This window comes from Zalophus californianus, chromosome 6 (genome assembly GCF_009762305.2).
Source record: "Zalophus californianus isolate mZalCal1 chromosome 6, mZalCal1.pri.v2, whole genome shotgun sequence".
In the NCBI taxonomy this organism is placed as follows: domain Eukaryota; kingdom Metazoa; phylum Chordata; class Mammalia; order Carnivora; family Otariidae; genus Zalophus; species Zalophus californianus.
In genome coordinates this window covers 87,672,817-87,688,672 of record NC_045600.1, presented here as the reverse complement: position 1 = coordinate 87,688,672, position 15,856 = coordinate 87,672,817, and the positions used below count along the sequence as shown (strand labels likewise).

At 40.4% G+C, this 15,856-nt stretch overlaps 1 pseudogene; it reads left to right on the top strand.

Annotated features, from left to right (window-relative positions):
* The first annotated feature begins 3,924 nt into the window (after window positions 1–3,924).
* On the top strand, window positions 3,925–4,247 carry LOC113910245 (annotated as a pseudogene).
* Window positions 4,248–15,856: the final 11,609 nt, after the last annotated feature.

Below are 15,856 nucleotides of genomic sequence, written 5' to 3'. Positions count from 1 at the left end.
AAAAATCAAGCAGGGGAAAAAAATATGGCCAGTATAATAGTTCATAGGTTCAATATTTACCAGTTTGTGTACCATCTGAGCTATTTCCTTTAATCAACCATGCACATGGCACTTTTATTCTCAGGCGACATTATCGCCATGACAACTTTATCAGACTAAACACTGAAACACAGCTCTTGGAGTGATCTCAATTTGGGTATGGTTTAGAATATTATTTATGTTATTCTTTTATCAACATACTTGCTGTGCCAAACAGAGATGAGAAAAATTTTTAAATGACTATTAAAATCACAATAAAAATGTAAAAACTTTACAAAGAGAAAAGGAATAAGCCATTAGGCAGAAAAATGGGCAATCAAAGGAGCTATTGCGCTTGGCAGATGGAAACGCAGCAGGTGCCTTGGTGTGATGGGACCTCGCTTCCCATCATGCATGCGCTACAATGATGTAGGCTGACAGGGAAGGGAATTAATGTGTCGGAGCAGGTACTTTCTGTCCATTAGCTGATTCCCAATACGTTCTCACAGACTGCTACCCATGGCTCTTTGATAAAATAGTTTACAATACACAGCTCCAAAAGTTGTATGGGGAAGGATGGCTGTGAGTGACCCTCCCTTCAATGCCTCCTCAGCTTAACAGAGTGCGAGTGACCAAGTAAATATTTCTCCACTCCAAACTGGGATTAGCAATTTCAGCCTATGAATAAATTATTTGAGTACAGATGCTACGAATACATCAAGGTGACCAAAGGTCACAGGCTCTCAGTGTGGGGGATGGAAGGAGATACTGCTGAAGAGAATTCTCGAGGTAATGAATTAGCTCTCAAACAAATGAGTCTTGGGAAGGCTATACGAGTACACTTCACCTCCGCTTTTAGAGAAAAAAATGCCAAATTATGAAGAGTCCACCTGAACTGGTGGGTCAGCTTAGACAGACAGAGCCTATTAGGCACAGTAAATGCTGCTTTGTGGGAGCTTCATCATGTCAGGCTGCTTCCTTCCTGCCCTTTCTTTTCCTTTTCAAGGCTGAGTTTAAGTTTCAAATCTATATCACAGTCGCCTGTGAAACCTCAAAATGAGAGTGCATAGAAGAAAGGAGTTTAAAATTAAATGTGTACAGTTGACAAGATTAGTGGTTTCCAGATCCTTGTCCAATGAACTAATTGAATTGCCAAATTGTTTATTAGCCTTGGCTGTTAAGACAACTAGATTAAGAAAGGGTAGACTTTATTACTGCTTTCTGTCCATTTTCATGACTGAATTGGAAAGCCAGGCGTGACTATGCTTCTCATTATGTGTAGTCCTCAAAAGAAGGAGGAGTGTGGGCTGGCATTTATGTGAAAACCCTAGAAATCATGTACATGTGGGAGAAGCACTAACAGTCTGGGGATTCAATTCTAGCCTTCCTCATCTCCTAGTCTAAGTAAGGGAGATGTTATTCTATCTCAAGACATCCTGTATTTTTTTTCTGCATACTTATCATATTGCCATTTATAAATAATTTTCATTTAATGTCAAACTTCACTAGATTTTAAGTGATACAAGGAAAGAAACTGGATATATCTTGTCCCAGCACCTAGCAAAGTGTTAGTCACAAAATGCTGGTCACATGGTAGGAACTCAGTGAATACTTGTGGAAAGAAAAAAAGGAGGAGGGAAGGAGATACTAATGGGGAAAGAAGGAAGGAAACCGAGAGAGGACCAAAACATGAGAAATAATCTTTATCATCTTTCTATATATCTTCTTTTTTAAATTTTATTTTATTATGTTAGTCACCATACAGTACATCACTAGTTTTTGATGCAGTGATCCACGATTCATCGTTTTCGTATAACACCCAGTGCTCCATGCAGTACGTGCCCTCCTTTTTTTTTAAAGATTTTATTTATTTATTTGACAGAGACAGAGATAGCGAGAGCAGGAACACAAGCAGGGGGAGTGGGAGAGGGAGAAGCAGGCTTCCCGTTGAGCAGGGAGCGGGATGCGGGGCTCGATCCCAGGACCCTGGGATCATGACCTGAGCCGAAGGCACCACTTAATGACTAAGCCACCCAGGCGCCCAATACGTGCCCTCCTTAATACCCATCACCGGGCTAACCCATCCCCCCACCCCCGTCCCCTCTAGAACCCTCAGTTTGTTTCTCAGAGTCCATCGTCTCTCACGGTTCGTCTCTCCCTCCGATTCCGCCCCCCCTTCATTGTTCCCTTCCTTCTCCTAATGTCCTCCCTGCTATTCCTTCTGTTCCACAAATAAGTGAAACCATATGATAATGGACTTTCTCTGCTTGACTTATTTCACTGAGCATAATCCCCTCCAGTCCCATCCATGTTGATGTAAAAGTTGGATGTTCATCCTTTCTGATGGCCCAGTCATATTCCATTGTATACATGGACCACATCTTCTTTATCCATTCGTCTGTTGAAGGGCATCTCGGCTCTTTCCACAGTTTGGCTGTTGCGGACATGGCTGCTATGAACATTGGGGTGCATATGGCCCTTCTTTTCACTACATCTGTGTCTTTGAGGTAAATACCCAGGAGTGCAATTGCTGGGTCATAGGGTAGCTCTATTTTTAATTTTTTGAGGCACCTCCACACTGTTTTCCAAAGTGGCTGTACGAACTTGCATTCCCACCAACAGTGCAAGAGGATTCCCCTTTCTCCACAACCTCTCCAACATTTGTTTCTTGTCTTGTGAATTTTAGCCCTTCTAACTGGTGTAAGGTGGTATCTCAATGTGGTTTTGATTTGAATTTCCCTGATGGCTAATGATGATGAATATTTTTTCATGGGTCTGTTAGCCATTTGTATGTCTTCTTGGGAGAAGTGTCTGTTCACGTCTTCTGCCCACTTTTTGACTTGATTATTTGTTTTTTGGGTGTTGAGCTTGAGAAGTTCTTTATAGATCTTGGATACCAGCCCTTTATCTGTAGTGTCATTTGCAAGCACATTCCCCCATTCTGTGGGTTGCCTCTTTGTTTGGTTGAATGTTTCCTTTGCTGTGCAGAAGCTTTTTATCTTGATGAAGTCCCAAAAGTTCATTTTTGCTTTTGTTTCACTAGCCTTTGGAGATGTATCTTGAAAGAAGTTGCTGTGGCCGATGTCGAAGAGGTTACTGCCTATGTTCTCCTCTAGGATTTTGGTGGATTCCTGTCTTTCATCCATTTTGAGTTTATCTTTGTGTACGGTGTTAGAGAATGGTCGAGTTTCATTCTCCATAGCTGTCCAATTTTCCCAGCACCATTTATTGAAGAGACTGTCTTTTTTTTCCACTGCATATTTTTTCCTGCTTTGTCAAAGATTACTTGACCATAGAGTTGAGGGTCCATATCTGTGTTCTCTATTCTGTTCCATTGGTCTATATGTCTGTTTTTAGAAGCCTCTTGAAAAGCCTTAAATTTATTGAGATGCCAAACAAATTCTTCACCAAATAACTAGAATAAGGAGGAAGACTGAGGAGGAGAATGAGCATATATCTATGTTAACAGTGCTAGGATGGACATCACTGAATGATGTCCAAGGACATTTATAGGCAAGTATGCACACCATTGGTCTTGAAATTCATTTTATAAAGAAACCAGGGAAATGGAAATATTTCAGCCAGAATAGAGTAAGTTTTAGCCTTAACAGAAGTTATGCACAGAGAACTTAAAATTATCCTTGAATGTCTTGTGGTTCTTATCCCAGGTATTTGGGATGAGGATCTGTATTTGGTAGTGAAATATGTTTAACCTGGATTAGATCCCTCTTTAAATCAAGTCTGAGCACACTGACTGCAAGATTATACAAGGTGGTGAGAACACATTTTTAATGAGAATATAAAGCAGCGGATACAATAATAACAACACCTAAAGTGCATAGCATAACACTTAATAGTTTCTAAAATTATTTATTATTGCTCTTTAGGGTCTGCTGCGGAAACAAGATGACGAAGGGGACGTCATCGTTTGGAAAGCGTCGCAACAAGACGCACACGTCGTGCCGCCGCTGTGGCTCGAAGGCCTACCATCGTCAGAAGTCCACATGTGGTAATTGCGGCTATCCTGCCAAGCGCCAGAGAAAGTATAACTGGAGTGCCAAGGCTAAAAGATAAAACACCACTGGGACCGGTCAAATGAGGCACCTAAAAATTGTATACTGCAGATTCAGGCATGGATTCCGTGAAGGAACAACACCTAAGCCCAAGAGGGCAGCTGTTGCAGCATTCAGTTCATCTTGAGGATTTCAACGATTAGTCACACAATAAACGTTCTGGTTTAAAAAAAAAAAAAAATTCAACGCTTAACACAATTGATTAATCCTATTATTTAACCCTTCCTAAAGATGATTCCAAAATAAGCTAAGCATTGCTAAGAAAAGAGACTCAAAATAGGGTCCGGAGGATATTGAGGAAGCCGGGCCTGTGTATGTCTCCTGCTTCAACTCTCAGAACAAAGAGAACTTTTGACTTTTGTCAATTGCAGCTAACCACCTGCTAGAACACAGCCTTCTACTTTGGACTAAAATAGAGATAATGTAATATCTCCTAGCTAAATAGCCAGTCTTGTATTAGTCAGTTTGACCCTGCCAGCCCCAATCATAATTGTTTCTAAACAACTTTTGTTAACTTTGTGGTTTTCGCCTCTATAAACTTGCACTCCCCAGTGGCAAATTCAGAGCAAGCATTTGATTTCAGCTAACTCTGGGTCTCCAGGATTGCCATCCCTAAAACCTCAAATAAATGTTTTTGGCTGCTTTATAGATTTATCATCTTGGTTAGCAACCTTACAGGATTAATTTATCCTGTTATTTAACCCTTAATAAAACAATCCGGGAGTGAAGATTTATTAATCATGTAACATTGGTAAAGTTACTTCTCTATCCCCTAGCTTTTTCTTTTAAAACTATCATAAAAAGCTGATCAAAGATTATATAGGGCAACACATGGAAAATAATTATGTTCAATAAATATTAACCATTATTAGCATCATGATTATTATTTAGAACACAGACATCACCAACTACAATTTACAGATCATAGAAGAACCTTCAAAGTTAAATGAGTTCATCGCCTATGAAGTGGTAGTCCCAGAGCTTTCAAATTCTGAAACCATAATACTTTGTACTATGCCAATTTTACTCTGAGCTACAGTTGACTTTAAGACCTCACTTTGAGGATGTATGGCCTCTTTGAGATACCCCTTATTACAGGATCCTAGAGACAGTGACTTGGTGTGGAGCCAAGACATTGAGGCAGCAGGAACAGGGGCCTGGAGCACCAGGCCTGCTGAAGAGGTCACTCAATATCAGTGGCTTCCCAAAGCCTCCAGAGAGCCTGACACTTTGGTTCTCCTTCATTTTAGTTCCTGTCAATTTCAAAAGAGACAAGTTTCTAGGGCTGAAATTGATGTGTTTGTGTGACTGTTCCAGGCTGCTGAAATTGACAGAGGCTGAAACTGATGAAAGTAACCAATTTGCCAATTTCAGCAAAGAGACTGCTTTGAAGGCAGAGATTGACTAAGTCTGTACCTTTTCTGCCTGATCAGAAAATTTAATTTTTCCCTCACTTTAAAAAAAGTTTTGTATTTACTCTCAGCAAGCATTTTGGCCTGTCCTCGAGATACAACCTGAATTGGCCTGACAGTTTAAACAGATGGTCAATTCTATCAAAATTCAATCTAGTAAATTGTTTAGCAGAATATTGTTTCCCATTGTATTGACTGATCAATTTATTCAAAATGTTTTCAAAAAGACATAAATTGTGGAATCACTTGAAACTCTGCTGCTAGTGAGTTTTTATGCACTTCATGAAAACCACATAGCTTGTACTGATTTTCCAGTCAAACACTCATATCAGTCCAGATAGCCTTACTGCATCTGTCAGCTATCTGGTTTTGACAAATTTTGGCTGATTAAATTAAAATGGTTTGTAGAGTTTTAAGAATCTATTAGGGAAAGCATTGGAGTTAACAGAACCGGAATCCAGTACTTCTATCTACCAGTTCTGTAAGCTTGTCCAAGTTATCAGCTTTTATTCTCAGCTTTTCCCCCTATGAGATTCGAATACAACAGCATGTTCTAAAATGTGCTCCTTAGAAAAGAATACTTGATTTCATAGGACACTAGATCTAACAAAAAGTGCATGATTAAATAATTTAGAAAAACATTAGTTAGGGGCGCCTGGGTGGCTCAGTCATTAAGCGTCTGCCTTCGGCTCAGGTCATGATCCCGGGGTCTTGGGTTGGAGCCCCACATCAGGCTCCCTGCTCCGTGGGAGGCCTGCTTCTCCCTCTCCCACTCCCCCTGCTTGTGTTCCCTCTCTCACTGTCTCTCTCTGTCAAATAAATAAAATCTTAAAAAAAAAGAAAAAGAAAAACATTAGTTAAATATGTTTGACAGCAGGACTTCCCAGAACCTTTATCATCTTAACATGTTTAACAAATATGAATCTCAGGCACAAGCCATGGTGTATAATGAAATTATATTTCTAGCTCCCATTCTGCCAAACTGACTCCTCTTCAGTCACATTGGGAGACTTGATTCTGAAATCTCCAGGGGCAGAGAATATAGGTAGCCCGTTTTGTCCTAAGTCATTAATCCACAAAGTTTGCTCTTGGGATTGTCTACATTAGGGATCAGCAAGGTATTTCTGTAAAGGGAAAGATAGAAAATAGTTTAGATTTTGCAGGCCATTCAGATTCTTGTAGCTAACTCAACTCTGCTCCTACCAGTTCTGTCATTACAGTGCAAAAGTGCTAAGCCATAAATGTTATATAATATGTACATTTTTTTCTTTAACCATTTAAAACGTAAAAACCAATTTTAGCTTGTGTGCTATGCAAAGAACAGATGGTGGACTGGATTTGGCTTGCAGGCTGTGGTTTGCCAACCTCTGGTCTAATTGGCTCCTTGATACTTTTATGTCATGCTTGTATCACAGGACTCACAGGACTGTGTATGGTCCCATCTGCCTAGACATACCCATAAGCCATTCCCTCTTGGGGTCTTAGCATCACAACATCATCTGTATTCAGGAAACAAGGCAGAGGTTCTCTTTCTTCCAAGACCTCCAGATCCCTCTAAATATGTCCAACCTCACCGCCCCCCCCCCCCGCCCCCACCGGGTGATTTCTGCTTTCCAGCCTCCACAGCCCTCCCTTAGGTAGTGAGGACAGGTCCTGATTCAATGAGAGAACCCCAAAGCTACAGGAAAGGAAAAAAGTATTTAAATCTCTCAAAATGCTACCCTTATCACATAGGCATTATGAATCCCACAAATGCGATGCAACATTTTCCTAATGGCTTCGAACAGGAAATGTTTTTTTAGGACATCTTATGGGAGAATTTTCCAGTAGCTGCACTTTGAGAAATAGCAGCTAGAAGTTCTCGAAGGTCCCTTACAGCTCAACTGCTCTAATGAGGACCCGGCACCCTGCAGGAGGAAGAATCACAGTGTAGATCTGGGTTGATGTTGCTATAAATCTTGGGACTGTATTTCATCCCCAGCCTTCTCTCTTCCTACTCTAATCCAAAATTTTCTCACGTATCGTAACTTTCACATATTTAGGAATATGTTTCTTGGTAGAGCAAGTATCAAGAAGTTCATTATTATGACTCCTACTGCCTTTTGCATATTACATTACAGTCGGATGGTTGGCTGTATATACGGATGGATGATGAATGAACTGGTTTTCCCCACTTTAACTCCTTTTGTCTTCAGCCTCTTCTGTAAACCTCTGTTTAATTTGACACAATGGCCAAATCTTTCTGGAGAATTGTTTCCAACTGTATATTTTATATAGTCAATGTGGCTTCTTTATAAAGTATTAATCTGAATTAATCAGAAGAACGTCCTTCGAATACATGGTCCCTGGACTTTTGGATGATAAAACCAAAAGAAATATAGAAGCAACCTTACTCTTGAAATGACTTGTTTGGTTTCTCTGACATGATCCCATCCACTTCTTACTGAACCAGGCCCTCGGGCTCGCTAAGCAATAGAAATTGACAAGTGGTGGGGCACCTGGGTGTCTCAGTCGTTAAGCGTCTGCCTTTGGCTCAGGTCATGATCTCAGGGTCCTGGGATCAAGCCCTGCATCAGGCTCCCTGCTCCGCGGGAAACCTGCTTCTCCCTCTCCCACTCTCCCTGCTTGTGTTCCCTCTCTCGCTGTGTCTCTCTCTGTCAAATAAATAAATAAAATCTTAAAAAAAAAATTGACAAGTGGTCAAATGAGAGTTTCAGGCAAGGCTTTATTGGGACTTTTTCTTGAACACAAGAAAGACAGCACAAAGGAAAGAATCCCAGGTTGATTCCCTGAGAGGGGGTTAGAGAGAGGTTTTGTTTTTGTTTTTGTTTTTTTAATTATTTTTTTATTATGTTAGTCACCATACAGTACATCATTAGTTTTTGATGTGGTGATCCATGATTCATTGTTTGCATATAACACCCAGTGCTCCATGCAGAACGTGCCCTCTTTAATACCCATCACCAGGCTAACCCATCCCCCCACCCCCTCCCCTCTAGAACCCTCAGTTTGTTTCTCAGAGTCCATAGTCTCTCATGGTTCATCTAATCTCCGATATCCCTCCCCCTTCATTGTTCCCTTCCTTCTCCTAATGTCCTCCATGATATTCCTTATGTTCCACAAATAAGTGAAACCATATGATAATTGACTTTCTCTGCTTGACTTACTTCACTGAGCATAATCCCCTCCAGTCCCATCCATGTTGATGTCAAAGTTGGGTATTCATCCTTTCTGATGCCTGAGTAATATTCCATTGTATATATGGACCACATCTTCTTTATCCATTCGTCTGTTGAAGGGCATCTCGGCTCTTTCCACAGTTTGGCTGTTGCGGACATGGCTGCTATGAACATTGGGGCGCATATGGCCCTTCTTTTCCCTGCATCTGTGTCTTTGTGGTAAATACCCAGTAGTGCAATTTTCGGGTCATGGGGTAGCTCTGTTTTTAATGTTTTGAGGAACCTCCATACTGTTTTCCAAAGTGGCTGTACCAACTTGCATTCCCACCAACAGTGTAAGAGGGTTCCCCTTTCTCCACATCCTCACCAACATTTGGGAGAGTTTTTTTGTTAATATATAATGTATTACTTTTTTCAGGTGTACAGGTCTGTGATCCATCAGTCTTACACAATTCACAGCGCTCACCATAGCACATACCCTCCCCAATGTCTATCACCCAGCCACCCCATCCCTCCCACCCCCACCACTCCAGCAACCCTCAGTTTGTTTCCTGAGATTAAGAGTCTCTTATGGTTTGTCTCCCTCTCTAGTTTCATCTTGTTTCATTTTTCCCTCCCTTCCCCTATGATCCTCTGTCTTGTTTCTCAAATTCCTCATATCAGTGGAACTAGAGAGTATTATGCTAAGCTAAATAAGTCAATCAGAGAAAGACAAGTATCATATGATCTCACTGAGATAAGGAATTTGGGAGAGTTTTTTAAAAAAACTTAAGTGGGGAAAGAGTGACCTCTAAGCATGTAGAGGCAGAAATTTATTAGCACCTACACACTTAAAGGTTATGCTTCTTCATGTGTCACAGGTCTAATTAACATGTTAAATCTCCACCCTGGGCATGATTTTTAGTATTATAACGAAGGAAAGGGATCAGTGAAAGTCAGCCCTGATATCCATCTTGGTGCAGACTGGTTTGGTCTGGTCTTTGCCAGTCTTTGTAGTAAGCATCCTCCTTTCAGCAAACACCCTCCCTCTGTATTCCTGCAAGATCTACTACTTAAGAGGCATAGTTTTAGCTTTTATTTTCCCTTATTGAGGCAGCCAAGCGTGGCTAGGTTTCATAGGGTCGAAGGAACCTGAATCCAGTCCCTGCTCTGTCTCACGCTGCTCACGGTTTTCTCTCCTGGCCGTGTCACCACCTCCCACCACTTATAGGAAGAACAAAGCATCTGGGGCTCTCTACTTAACAGAACCCTCCACATCTAACAACTTTAACTTTGTGTAGCTAACTCCACATGTAAATTTCTTTTTCTCAACTGCCAGTATCTGGAGTTTTGATTCATTTATTCATTCATTCACTCATTCAACATCTACTGAGTGCCTATGAAGTGTCTGGTATGATGAGAGTTAGAGGGTGCATAATGGTGAACAAAAACATGGCCCCCACCTCCATGGACTATAATTCTTAATGGGAGAGATAGATATTCCACAAGTAAATGAACAAAAATGTAGTTCAAATCAAGTAGGTTCTATACATAGGGTAACCAGCCATCCTGGTTTAGCTAAGACTGTCCTAGTACTGAAAGACCCTCATCCCAGGAAACCTCTGATTCCTGGGTAAATAAGGATGTTGATCATCCTCCTGGGGTAAAAGCTGAGTGCTATGAAAGAGAATAACATGGTGGATGTGCTTTATATTGCATAGCCTGGAAACCTTTTTATATCATTTGAGCTGAGAACTGAAAGATAAGAACAACAAAAGCCCAGCCATATGCAGAGAGGAAGGAAAGGAAAGTCCAGGCAAAAGGAATAATTTGTTTACAGAGAGATTGGGGCATTCAGGAAATAGAAGGGGGGAAAAAAGCTATTTTAACGAAGTCATATTAAACAAGGTAGATGGCAGGCTGAGATAAAATTAGAGAGGTAGGAATGATTCATGTTGTAGTCCATGGTCAGAAGTTGGGTCCTATTCTAAATGCAGTAGGACACCACTGTCTGATTTAAAAAGTAAACTCCCCCAATATTGAGACCCTATTTTATGCCTAACCCACAGATACAAAAACATTAATTATAATCTTTTTTTTAAGACCTACATCACCACCTATCAGATAAGACCATCCTTGATGTAACCAAATGTAATACAGGGGAATGAGTGCTAAAGCAGGGTCGACAGTGAGGAAGTCAGAACTAGAGAAACAGTAGGAAGGGAAGTTCAGAAATAAAGTAAAAGCTTAACTTATTCTTTCCGCCTCAGGAATTTCTCAGGCTCTCCCTTCCACCTTCTGCTTCAGATCCTCCAACAGTCTTTTGGTTGTCCCATCTTTGTATACCGTTATTTCAATTTCCATGTGTCTGCTCTATCTGGGGCCTTATAGCCTGGTGATGGGCCAGGGTTGGGGGGATGATCTCTCTGGAGTTAATGTGCATTTCTTCTCAGATACTGTCCCTTGGTTGGCTTCTCTTCACTTCACACCCTACAGCCAGGGCAGTAGGAGACCTCCTTCCTACACATCCTAGCACTGCATCCTATGTTCCTCTGGGAGGAGAAAGACACTTAAGGCAATGACTCAAAGCCTGCGTGTCTCGTGGGCAGATACAGCCACAGTCCCTCCACATGTTGATGTTTGAAACTTTAAAGAAAGTACAGTGAGTCCCCACAAAAATATAAAAGAAATGCCACAGGCTTTGATTTCTGGCCGAGGTCTCACGCAAGAAAGGGGGCATTTCATCAGTTTGCATTAACAACTCTGGTAACGAGAACGGAGTCATTGACAGACATTTCCATTCCATGGAGTGAACACTCCATCATAATGAGGGGGAGTGTGGTTGTTAACTGCCGTGTTGTTAGGACAGTAAAATCAAAACTATTTTTCATCGTTTGTCCCATGTGAAAAATATTCTCATTTGAATGTCCTGAGATTGCTTCCAATCAAGTCCAAGGATCAGACTGGTCTACAAATTTGCCTTTGGTTAGTATGATAATGAGACTTCAACTGCACACCAAATAATTGTATTTATTAAAATTTATGATTGTGCATTAAAGAGTTCAGTAGTATTCAGAAGGTCTTAAGCCATAACTTGTAGCCTCAACCGCACCTTCTTCTATATATTTTACTTTTAGAAACCACTATTTAAATGCAGATGGCTGTATAAATTTCCACTTCTGACCTGAAATTTTTCCAGCAGTATATGCTATGATTAATTGGCACTTCAGACCTCCTCCCCCACCCCAGCCCCCAGGGATTATCTGTTGTGCAGCCTATGGGATAGAACGATCGGCTTGTCTCTAACAGTATACATTCTCTCTGCAGCTCTCAAAGACTAACATCTAGCAGCAGTGGTGTGCATTTAATCTCAATCCTCCATCACGGCTTGTCTTAAAGTTACAACCAATAGCCAGCCACGCACTCAGTTGGTGAAGGCCACTCTCCCGGAGTTCAGCGTTTCTCTGTTAGTTTCTTTTTTATTATTAAAGGCCAAGCTCAGAATACCTGACTATGTTCATCACTGCTGAGTGTTGACAAGCCACAAACACTGCCACTGACAGTAGTTAAAAATGCAGCTGGGTTAATGCTGACATATTGCTATCATATGAGGGGCCAAGTTGATGTGTGTTCATTTATAATCTAATTGCATGTCCACCTTTAAAAATCAACTCCCGGTGTGGAATGGATAAAAATACAATTACCAAATGATATGCATAATCATTCAGCGCTGTTAGTCCCAAAAGGTGATATTGCAGTGACATTGAGAAAATTAGATCTATTCTTCACACAATTATATGGCTACACTTTCACTGTACTGCCATTCTAATTGGGAAGGAGCATTGAGATGTGAAACTGGGTGCGTTTCACTCTCTAATTATCACTGAGCAACTCATTCTTAAGATAGGTTTCTGGAAAAGACAGTTGCCAGAATGCTTTGATAGTCCCAAATGTTCATTGTTGCTTTCTTGTCAGGTAAAACTTGTTTTCCTCCTATAACATTTAGGTTGCCATGGAGAGCTTGCTAGAAATAAGGATTTGGGTGATTGCCTGTCATTTATTTAGTCCATTTAGGTTTTTGAAAAGCAAAATTCTACATGGATCTACTCCCCCTACTTTTATTTCCAAATGGGCCCTCAGAATTGAACACTTGCCTCACTATTTTACAGGGTGGTTGGGAGGCTCAAATTTCATAGGAAAAGTACAAGCCATTTTGTAAACTATTGGTTATATGTAAACATGAGCTATTACTGTTATAATTGCTGCTGCTGTGGTGCTTGTTAGTAGTAATTGTACTAGTAGTACTCTCTGTCCATAGGAGCCAGGACCTGACTTAGGTTAGTTGCCTCTGTGGCCACTGCCCATAGAAGTTATGGAATCGAACTAATATCTCTGGCTGTGATTCATTTGGATCCCTGCTGAACAAGCAGTAGCCTCTGGATAGATAGCATTTACTAAGGATTTTCCTCCATTCCCTATTTTTGGAGATATGGATTTATAGAACAAACAGTACAGCTAGAGGTACATCATACCCCATCAACTATTCTATCACACCGTAAACACTAAGAAGGTAATAACTGAATTGAATAAATAACTGCAGGCTGTCTGAACAAATAAACTCATTTATTTTATATTTCTTTATTCTTTATGAGCATATATTTTTTGGTGTCATTGAGCACAGTTATAATAGCTGCTTTAAAATCCACATCTATATGGGACACGTGGGTGGCTCAGTCAGTTAAGCATCTGCATTTGGCTCGGTTCATGATCCCAGGGTCCTGGGATCGAGCCCCACATTGGGCTCCTCGCTCAGCGGGAAGCCTGCTTCTCCCTCTGCCTGCCACTCTCCCTACTTGTGCTCACTCTCTCTCTTTGTCAAATAAAATCTTTCAAATAAGGGGCGCCTGGTTGGCTCAGGCAGTTAAGCGCCTTCCTTCGGCTCAGGTCATGATCCCAGGGTCCTGGGATCGAGCCCCGCATCGGGCTCCCTGCTCAGCGGAGAGCTTGCTTCTTCCTCTCCCTCTGCCTGCTGTTCTGCCTACTTGTGCGTGCTCTCTCTCTGTCAAATAAATAAATAAAATCTTTAAAAAAAATAAAAATAAATAAAAATCTTTCAAATAATAAAAAATAAATAAAATCCAGGTCTATGAATTCCACATCTAGGTTATTAGTTATCATGTGCTAAGTTTCCATTGATTGTCTTTTCCCTTGAGAATGGATCAGATTTTTCCAGATTTTAAAATTTTGGGATGTATTCCAAATACTGTGAGAGCTATTGTGGAGACTCTGAATTATGTTGTGCTCTTGCAAAGAATACTGATTTTGTTGTTGTTGTTGTTTTGGTGGACAATTTGACTTGCCTCCAGCTGAAAACTCTCTCTGGGGCAGCAACTCAAATATCAGTTCTTTTATTGGTAGCTGGGCTGCTTGCAGTCTGCACTGTGCATTTATGGTGCAGGGTCAGTTGGAGATTTGCGTCCCAATCCTTTCTAGTGGCTGTGGTTGGTCTTCATGCCAGAAAGACTCAGGATTTCTGTAGGAGTTTCACCTGCCCCATGTATGCTGACTGCATCCTGCTCTTGAGCTAAAAGCAGTAAAAAATGGGAAACTCTTGCCATATAATTTCCTTCATCCAAAAGTCAATGTCTCTTCAGAATCTGCCTAAATTTTTTCACTTCTCAGAGCCTTGTTTCCCAGAATTTATAGTTTTTATCTGTGGATTTTTTTTGAAATCTATATGATTAAAAGTAGGTTTAGAGAAGTAATATGACTTGCCTAAGACCACAGAGCTTGTTTTAAATCTCTAGTCATGACTGTACAAACAAGCACAGTCATGTAGATACTATCTTTCTTGATTCTAGTCTAGGATTTCTTTTATCCCAGATTACTGTCCTTTCAGTCAGTGTAGCCCACTATAAGTGGCCTTTCTCAGTGTAGCAATACACTAGAATAAAGTTTAAAGATGCCCCAGTGGGGTCTAGTTGCGTTAAAGATACTTCCGTTTGTTACTGAAGTTTAATTCAAAGTTTACCCAGTAACTACACTAGTTCCCAGACACCCACCCAACAATTAGTGGCCACTTTGGGTAAAGAGATGGTGATATTAGGTGATAACCTCTTAAAAAAAAAAACCCAATAACAAAAACCAAGTTTATATTCACTTCCTGGTTGGTTTTGTTTTGTTTTGTTTTGTTTTGTTTTTTTGTTTTGTTTTGTTTTGTTTTTTTGTTTTGTTTTTAATGTATTGGCCTATGGAATCCAAAAGTCTGGAAATCACTGTGTTGTCATAGGGAATAATTTCACAGGCTTAATTTCCTCTTAATAAATTGAAATGTTTTAATCATCTCTCTGCGCTCTTGTGGCCCAATGATTCTATTCTATTTTCATAGAGACACTGATTATCATTTAGATTGTCAATATCTATTCAGATTGTAGATCTGGAAAATTAAGACAAAGGAAATGAGACAGCAGAACTGAAAGTTTGTGAATCCATTGAAATGTATACTGAGCTTTTGGGATAATCATTAAATAACCTACTCCTTAATTTTCCTGTTTCAAAATGCTTTGGGACTGCTGTGCAGATATGATCATAATCGCCTTCTTAACCTTTGGTTTTCTAGGAATAAATTTTCCTGATTCTGGGATTTATTGGTTCATTACATGGGGATTTAAGCATCTCCTGTGCTTTTCATAAGACCACAGTTCCTTGGCTCTTCCTTTTTTGGCTGCTTTCTTACATTCTCTGAGCATCTGGTCATCAAGTACACACCAGTTTTTGGATTGAAAGAACTAAGAGCTATGCTGTGAAAGAATAAAACATACACCAAACCCTAGGATTATGCTGACCACTCTATGGTTTATAACCATATACTTGGAGAAATACAGTAAATACAGTAAAATGCCTTAGAATTTGTAGACAGTGGCATCCCTCTGACAGGCAAATTACAAGGTCAACACTCAGTGGATGAGCCAGGCTAATCTCAGGAGAGCAAAACTAGGGCATATTCTCCAAAAGATATAATTTCGTGAAACAAATCTAGCATTATAGTAAACACTATTTGTTTTTATTTAGATTCCAGTTAACATATAGTGTAATATTGGTTTCAGGTGTACAATATGGTGATTCAACACTTCCATACAATACCCAGTGCTCATCACAAGTGCCCTCCTTAATCCCTATCACCTATTTCACCCAT